This window comes from Rhipicephalus microplus, chromosome 5 (assembly GCF_043290135.1).
Source record: "Rhipicephalus microplus isolate Deutch F79 chromosome 5, USDA_Rmic, whole genome shotgun sequence".
Taxonomy (NCBI): Eukaryota; Metazoa; Arthropoda; class Arachnida; order Ixodida; family Ixodidae; genus Rhipicephalus; species Rhipicephalus microplus.
The window spans coordinates 105,726,314-105,734,486 of NC_134704.1; the positions used below are offsets into that span (position 1 = coordinate 105,726,314).

Consider the following 8,173-nt stretch of genomic DNA (forward strand, 5'->3'; position numbering starts at 1 on the left):
CGAAGTAACAACTGAAACGCTTATTCCACGCATCTGTACCTGTTAGTATACGTTTCATGCGTAATTTGTGCGTGAGAAACGCGGGGCACATTTCGATCTTCTTTCCATTCTGCGCGTGACCTTTCAATTTGTTGCTATCACTTTCATTCTTCACTTCTGAAGCGAAGCTGTGACTTTGTTTTGTCATGTAGAGTTATTTTCCTAGGTACTTGGGTACGTTGCCGTGTTTCACCTTGAATTGTATGCCAACTCGCCCAGCTATCGACATTGCTGCTACACATTGACTGATGCCACGTTAAAACAGTGTCGTGATCAGCATTCACTTCACAATGCTTTTCTCGGTTATCAATTTCGCTTAACTTTATTAGACTTGCATGTCGAAGTACGCTTTGTCATACGAGAGCAAGAAAGCCAGCGTGTCACTCTTCAAACTTCTCTCCGTTTCTTCCAAATAGGTTTGCCATTGCTGCAGCAAATTCCGGAGTGATTTCTTCAGCATGGTAGGATCCAATGTTCAGCGTAACTGGAAAGTGATAAGTCAGAGAATCAGGTTCACTTGTATGCGGATTACTTTAGGAACATATTCTTAAATATACAATTTCCAGTTAATAAAATTGTGTATTTTTTTGTTGTGCCACGGTTATTTTTTGTAATATTTCAAGTGCATATCAGAGCCAGAAACTTTAAAACAAATGAAACGAATCGCCAGCCCGGATCGCTTTTCGCTTTTTCGTCACAAAAAAGTGCGTCTGCTTGAAGCAAAAGTGTCTGCAGCGAAATGCTGTAGTCTTTAGTAACGTAGTGTTCATCTATTTATCTTTCTTTTCTTTTTATTTCAAGGCATTCTTAAGAGGTTACAACCTATAAAGGGTGTAGCTAATGAATGAATACTGCAATATGGGAGTTGAAAATTGGTAAACGTAATGTTTATACGAAACGAAGGGATTACCCAAATAAACGTCAACAATAAAATCAGACTAGAGACATCAAAAATAAATGAAAAAATAACAAGTAACAATGCATGTGGCCGCATATAGGGCTCTAAAAACGTGCCAGAATTTTTTTCAAAAAGGTAAAGCATGCACGCTATAGAATGAACTAAACAAAGAGCGTACACAATCATTACGCTTATTATTTAAAAAAACTACATACTTTGCATCAAGATATCTGGGAAACGAAATTGCTAAGAGGAAAAACAATGGCTAAGAGGAAAAAATCTCTAAGAGCAAATAAACAAGATTCTGTGCAAGCCAGTCTTGAACCTAGCTATGAAGCACCTGCCGAAAAATTACGAGATGTTCCCGGCAGAATAGACTATGCTATTATGTGTTGTCAAGAAGAATATGATAGCTACATACTGAACTCTTCAAATTAAGCTGACAATGATTGGGGAGAAATTTCTAGAACAAGACAAAAGAAAACTGTTCGCACTATTTGGATCAACCTAACAATTGTCTACCTACGAAACACTGGCCGTTTTGCTGTGAAGGCACTAGTTTCCTTCGCAAAGTTGGCTTCTGGGTTGATGCTAACCAAATTAAAGCATAAATCTAACAAAGCTTTTCTACACAAATTCAATGGTACTATAAACTAAATGATGGCAACTTAAGGAGTTTACAGAAGTTCTGTCTTGATGACAGAAGCGTGGTTGCCAATCACATCCACCAAATGAAAATACTATGTTCAAATCATGTACTTCACAGTGCTTTCTTACGGCGTGGTTTCCGGCAATTCTGCTCAGGACGGAAATATGCTGTGCCAGATAATTTGTCTTTGAATATGTTATGTTTCTTTACATATTAGCATCTGCTTTCAATGCTAAATCCTGTGCGCTAATTAAGATTCATGTTAATTACGTATACTTTGTCTCATTGTTGTGCGTATTATGCCTGCGAATAGCTTGCTTCATGGAGTATATGACTTGAAACAAAAAGCGAACGGTTTTAAACCACGCCATCTATTCTAACAGGGAAACTTATATTAACGAACAATTAAAAGCTGGTGTGCTTGTGATGACGAAAGCATGCCTACGCGTTATTTAAATCCGTTTTGATGATACAATAATAAAATATCTTTAGACTTTCCTAAATAGAAAATAACATTTCTATCTAAGGAGCGTACCTATGAGAACCAACAGACAATTATTCACAGGAAAACGTCGTTGTCATTTTTTGTGTTTTCTCAGCTATATTGCAATACGATGCTTTCTACGTCACAGCATTGTTCCCACCAAGCCAATTTCTTTCTCTTCCCACCTATGTATACGACCTATTAAACATTCGGAGGCGAACCAGCTGGGCTGCTCTACTTGGTGGTACGCGCTCGGGCCACGCCCACATTCAGTAGGCTCCAATTATAGGGTCTGGTCACTCAACTATGCACTAGTATAATGCTGATGATGTATATGTTTCTATCTATTTCTCTTTCTCCAATAAAAATATTTTTACCACCAGCACTTCCGTTCGCTTACTTTGTTTTGCAGAGCTTAGTAAGTTGTGCTCGAGCTTATGTCTCGAAGAAGATTTGGCATGTCGCTCATAACTTCGTACGTCTTCTGCTTTAACCGTGCAGTTCACGTTACAGACATATACTTCATGAAGGACACTTTCCTTACTGCAGCGGGAGTGATTGCTGCAGAAGTGAGCTGACATAATTTATTTGTATGACACAACATTGCGTTGACGGGTTGCAATGTCTTATTTTTGCGAAGAAAAGGACTTAACTCAAGCCTGCTTTATGCCTGGCTGCACCCCGGCTCCATTGATCTATTTCCGTCATGGCGATGAAAATTATGTATATTTTGACGTTGCAAAACTAACAGATATGATGTCGTAAAGATATGACATTGTAAAAATAAGAGCTTGCAAATAAAAAAGCACAAGAAAACACCTGACCGCCTGGCGTTCAACCCGCGACTTTTTTGCTCACAGCGCTTACGTTGTCTAGATTATTAACGTCAAGCCGTTTATATGCACGATATACCGTTGTTCGTCCTCTGAGCTAAGCATCTTCAGAGCGCTTTCGTCATAAATAGCAATATGGCACAAAGACCATGCGTTCGGGGCACCCTGAATGTCGTCACTCGCCACATTACGATGTGGAGAGTGATGACCCTCACAGGGCATGTTCACCCGTGCACGTGCGCTTCACTCGCAATTCAGGCGCTTCGTTTGTCTCGTGTTTCCACCAGAAGCTTGCTTTGAAGTTACCGTGGTTAAAGAGAGAACGAAGGTGACTGCTCTCAGTGTCGTGGCTGTGTTTACGAGAGAAGCACGCTGCTCACGTACGAAGTGATAATTGGGACAGTTGTGGGTTCTTCTTGTGTGTATACCTGTGGGTCCATGTCTTGCGTCTCTCTTTGTGCTTGAGCAACACGTTTTTAGTGGCGAACTGCGAAGGTTATTAGTCCGCGTTGGTCTTGTGCACGCTAATTTTGTGCGTGCTTTCTTCAAGCTGGGCGCAGCAAATTTCGAGATGCTTGCCGCTCTTCGCGTGACTTTACAATTTGTTGCTTTAGCATTCATTCGTTTGCCCTTGTGACAAAAAATACAAAGTACACGATCAACTGCCTCAATGAAGACACTGGTTGTTACACCAATTTTTATACTGAAGAATGAGCCACGAATTTTTAAGTATGTTTATACTTACAGATTACCATTGCAAGCCCCAAGTACTTGGCAAGGAAGCAGTTCATGTCTGCAAATGCAGAGATGCAGAAATAAGACAGGAATGTCTGAAGAGATGCACATTGGCTTAAGTATGCGACTTCAACGAAACTCAGCCGGCAGGTTAATTAAGAAGCAACGAGGTGCTGTTGTTGCTATTAACTGCAACTAAAGACGCAAAGGTCGCCATCACCTTAATATTATTTCACGTCTGCAAAAAAAGCCTCACAGAAGCGATACGTGTTTAACACTTTCAAGGGCCGTTATTTTATGGAGCATAATTTTTTTTCATTTACTCCACAGAGTAGTGCCCCCCATTGCAAATTTTCGAGAACCGTTTATTGATAGAGAATCTTTCCTTCAATTTACTTCATTGTAAAAATAAAAGTATGCAATGACATTCTAAGATAATAAAATATACTGAATTTCATCATTGGAGGACTTTTTGTGACGTAAAGAAACTAATATTACCCGAAACACAAATTACCAGCTGCAGAAACTGGATTGCTCATGTCCTCAGGCTGGTCATATGTCTTTAAGTTGTTTTCAACTGAAACATTTCAAGAAGAGTTTTCACCAGTGAACGTAACGTAAGAAATTCAACCTCAACAAGTGCGCGACGTTGGAGATCTTTTTTTTTCAGCCACAGAGATGCAGCAAGCAACAGTCTTTTAGTCTAAACTTTCAAAAAATTCAATAGAAATGACTAAGCATTAGCGCTTTTCTAGCCAAAAATGACCGTACGCCTTCACCTTCATTCAGGCTACTGAAACCTTCTCTTGCTTAAGCAATCAAGCATTGAAAAAGAAAACAGTATGTGAGACACTTTACTCACCTAATGAAATATTTACATAATGCGTGATCTGTGCCCTAAATATTTTTTGTCAATCTTAACACTCGGCAAACGGAAGCCATTTCGTTTGAAAGAATATTACTATTCTACTAGTTACACATAATCTGCTGCGCGTTTCTGGCAGATCTTGTTGCACAAGTGGCTGTTTGAATAAGCCAGTGAGATGTTCGAGGTCTCAATGTATATTGACCCGGAAAATATTTATATAGTATGCTTGTACTAAGCATTTTCTTTATTCTATAACCGTAATTCAACTATGGTGCAGTAATTCTACAGCATTTTACTAAAAGTTCTTGTTTAAAGAAGGTACGTAACATGACTCTAAATTCTGCACTAACTTGACGGGTGCTTCTCGAAGCAGCATTGCAACAAAGATTAAGGTCTCTTTAACATACCTTATGAACTCATTCACACTACTTGATATTTCAGAGATTTGCACCAAAGCAAGTACCGTAACAAAAAATGAAAATAAAAATTTATGGTTATTTACATACGCATTTTTACTAGCTGGCTCAACCATCATTGGCCAATTTAGCTCTGGACAATGGCTTCAAACTGTTCATTTAGGTTGCTCTTCGGTAACAGCGTTCTAAATATACTTCTTTTTTTTTGGGCGAATGAAGTGGCTTTTAAACATAAAAAATGACAATATTCAAAAGTTGCTGGCTTACCGTTGAATTATCTGATGAGCAAGCTTGTGCGACCTACAAGTATCGGTGCTTTCGCAAAAATACAGATCCGCAGCTTGTTTTTTATACCGCGCACAAACGATTTCTATGAACCAATATGTCTAGTGTTGATAAAAAACAGAGGCTGCTGGAAATAGAATTGTCCGAGTAGACAAGTAATGCACGCACATAAGTTTTTTTTTTTATATATCATAATATGAGGCAACCTCTAATCACTTTTGTACTTTTAAAATATATGACTCCTATGAAATGCATGACAAGAAATGTCAAAACAGACGTTGCGAAAACAGTGTCCTTTATTTGACTCACTTCAACATTCCGTTGGCTGTGATGAATACCCTTTTGCAGAAATAATTCTAATCATCCGACAAGTTTAATCGCATCAGCCGCACGTGGCAAAACAAACGGGGGAGGTCGAACAGTTGATCGAGCCAAAATGGTCCAAATATATCTCGGCAACCAATTCTGAAAACTGTTGTGAGTGACGCACTAATCGCTCGCACAGTAACAAGCAGTGATGCGAACACACGATAAAGTAGGTCAGCGAAATGACGGAAATACCACTGTCAAACCTAAATGGGGCAGCGTTATTTGATACGAAGATATGAAAGATTGTTCATAAATGAGTTTGATAGATTGTTCTCGGCTTTTCATTACTGGTGTTGTTCTCCAGCATAAAACGTTTTTCCATTACAACGAAAATAGTGTGATCAAAAAGCTTGGTGTTTGCTGTACAAGCCTCTGTTAACAACACTAAGTGTAAGCTGAAACGTTTTAACGTGAAATTCCATAATTGAATGTCTTGTATGGTTTTCAGGAAGACACACTGCGCTTAAAGCAATTAGAATTTGGTGCTGGCGTCAATGAATAAACCAAAATCATATTAATATGAATATATTTTTTGTTTTTTCTTCTTTCTTTCTTTTCTCTTTTTTTCAACGGAAAATACTATTCAATGGGTTTCGAGGATGCAATGTACTTGATGTCTGCGAATTCTTGTGTTGGATTCTGATAAGCCGTTTCTGAACTGTAAGTAAAAAGTTTAATTCCGCAAGTTATGTGGTTACTTCCTCGCGTAACGCCGTCGACGCAAAAAAATACTAGCGAATACTCGGCAGTTGTACAGCACTCATTTATCTAGTTTTGTTGGCGTACCAAGTACGAGAAAGATAAAACAGAAAGTTCTGACATGCACAGAACATCAGCTGCAGTTAGCCACGCCGAACTAGTCAGCCAAGCGTTACGCGAAGGTGGCTAAATCGGTTCTCAAATCTTTCTTGTGTCTCTGCCATTTGTTATCCCTGTGATCGAAGTTTCCTATCGGAAACAGGTCAGCGCAAGTATTTGGGTGCATTATTTCCGCCTTCCATATTTTAGCATGCTTACATCACTGCAGTGAGCCTAATTCTTTGCAAGCCTGACTACACTGACGAAATCACAGTGCCACTAGAATAATTGACCAAAACTGCAGCCTCCCATCAGTCAGACAAATACGTTTAATGAAAGGCTTGTCTGCGTAATTGGTGAGCTGCATAGTTTTATCGTGTTATATTTTTAGAGTATACTTCAACTGACGTGAAGCCATTAGAGGCTGCTTCATGTATGTGACTACAGTGACACACTTTGTAGGGACTTACGTCTTATACTGTCACTGAAATTATTGTAGTGGACTCGGTGCTTTGAGTGGTAGTTTAAAAGGGACGGTCGATAGAGCCCACACTTTGACAAGTGGACTATTCTTCGTGAAATCAACGTTGGTGCCCTCACGAAGACAAGTCAACTTGCTGAAACATTGCTTCCTATGACGTTCTCTGATAACTTCTCGTCGGTTCAAGCCTCTACATTCCTCTAAACTACTGTCTTGTTTGGCACTTAATTTTAGTGAGAAAACTGTGCCCGCTGTCATAACAAGCGTTAATAAGTCGAATACGGCGGGTCCAGCTTGTGACTTTTGATGATTTTCGCATGCGTTCAGGTATTCCGAGTTCCATGTTTGGTAAATATGCCCATATTTCAGTTGGTAATTAAATCTGTTTTCAAAGATTAACCCTTTCATACTACGTGTATGTGTGTGCTTTTTTAATCCAAAATGTACAATAAAAAGATTTCATCTTTGTAATTATAATTTTGTCATACATAGGAATTGGGCAGCTAAGTTTCCCAGCTTCAGAACGCGTGAAGAAAAGCAAATAACAAATGGTTAACGATTTTTCGCGAGTGGCAGCACCGCCGAAGTGGCCTATGGACCTGAAACAAGGTTCGAGTGCATTCCGTTTTCAAGCGAAGTGGCAAGAAGTAGTGGCAGACTGGGATTTTTGATTAGACGTATTGCAAGTTCAAGGCACGAATGCGACACAGGCGAAGAAAGATAACACACACACACGCACACGCGCGCACACACACGCACACACACGGAGTGCCACTTCCAACAAACATTTATTTCGAAAGAGCACATAACACATACCAGCACCACGCGCACCATCACCCCGCCTGAATTCACAGTCGCATTCAAGTAACGTAACTCTTTTGGCGATAATGACGAGTTGCATATTGTTGTGGTGAGGTAGCGTAACTCTTTTGTTGATACTGATGAGAAGCGTATGCACCCCAGAAAAGGCTCATATGGTTGTCAGTTGAGTGAGGAGTGAGAAAGTTGGGAAGAAGCGCCAGCCACGGAGCCAATATTTCAAGAATGTAAGTTAGCGTCTGCAAGGTTGTAACTGGCAGTTCTCTGAATTGCCGTGGCGATTACAATATATATATATATATATATATATATATATATATATATATATATATATATATATATATATATATATATATATATATATATATATATATATATATATATATATATATATATATATACCCTTCAGGCGCGAATTAAATCTGGCAACGTGAAAGTTTTTTTTTGTTCATAATTTCAATATTTAAGCCTTTTAAAGTAAGAAACTAGAAACAAATGC

General features: G+C 39.0%; 1 long non-coding RNA gene across 1 annotated transcript; it reads right to left on the reverse strand.

Annotated features, from left to right (window-relative positions):
- Positions 1–333: 333 nt before the first annotated feature.
- LOC142817340 (uncharacterized) lies at positions 334–5,300 on the reverse strand. Its single transcript, XR_012895180.1, has 3 exons — positions 5,190–5,300; positions 3,649–3,696; positions 334–523 (listed from the first exon to the last, which is right to left on the reverse strand). It is a non-coding gene; the product is annotated as an uncharacterized LOC142817340 (long non-coding RNA).
- Positions 5,301–8,173: the final 2,873 nt, after the last annotated feature.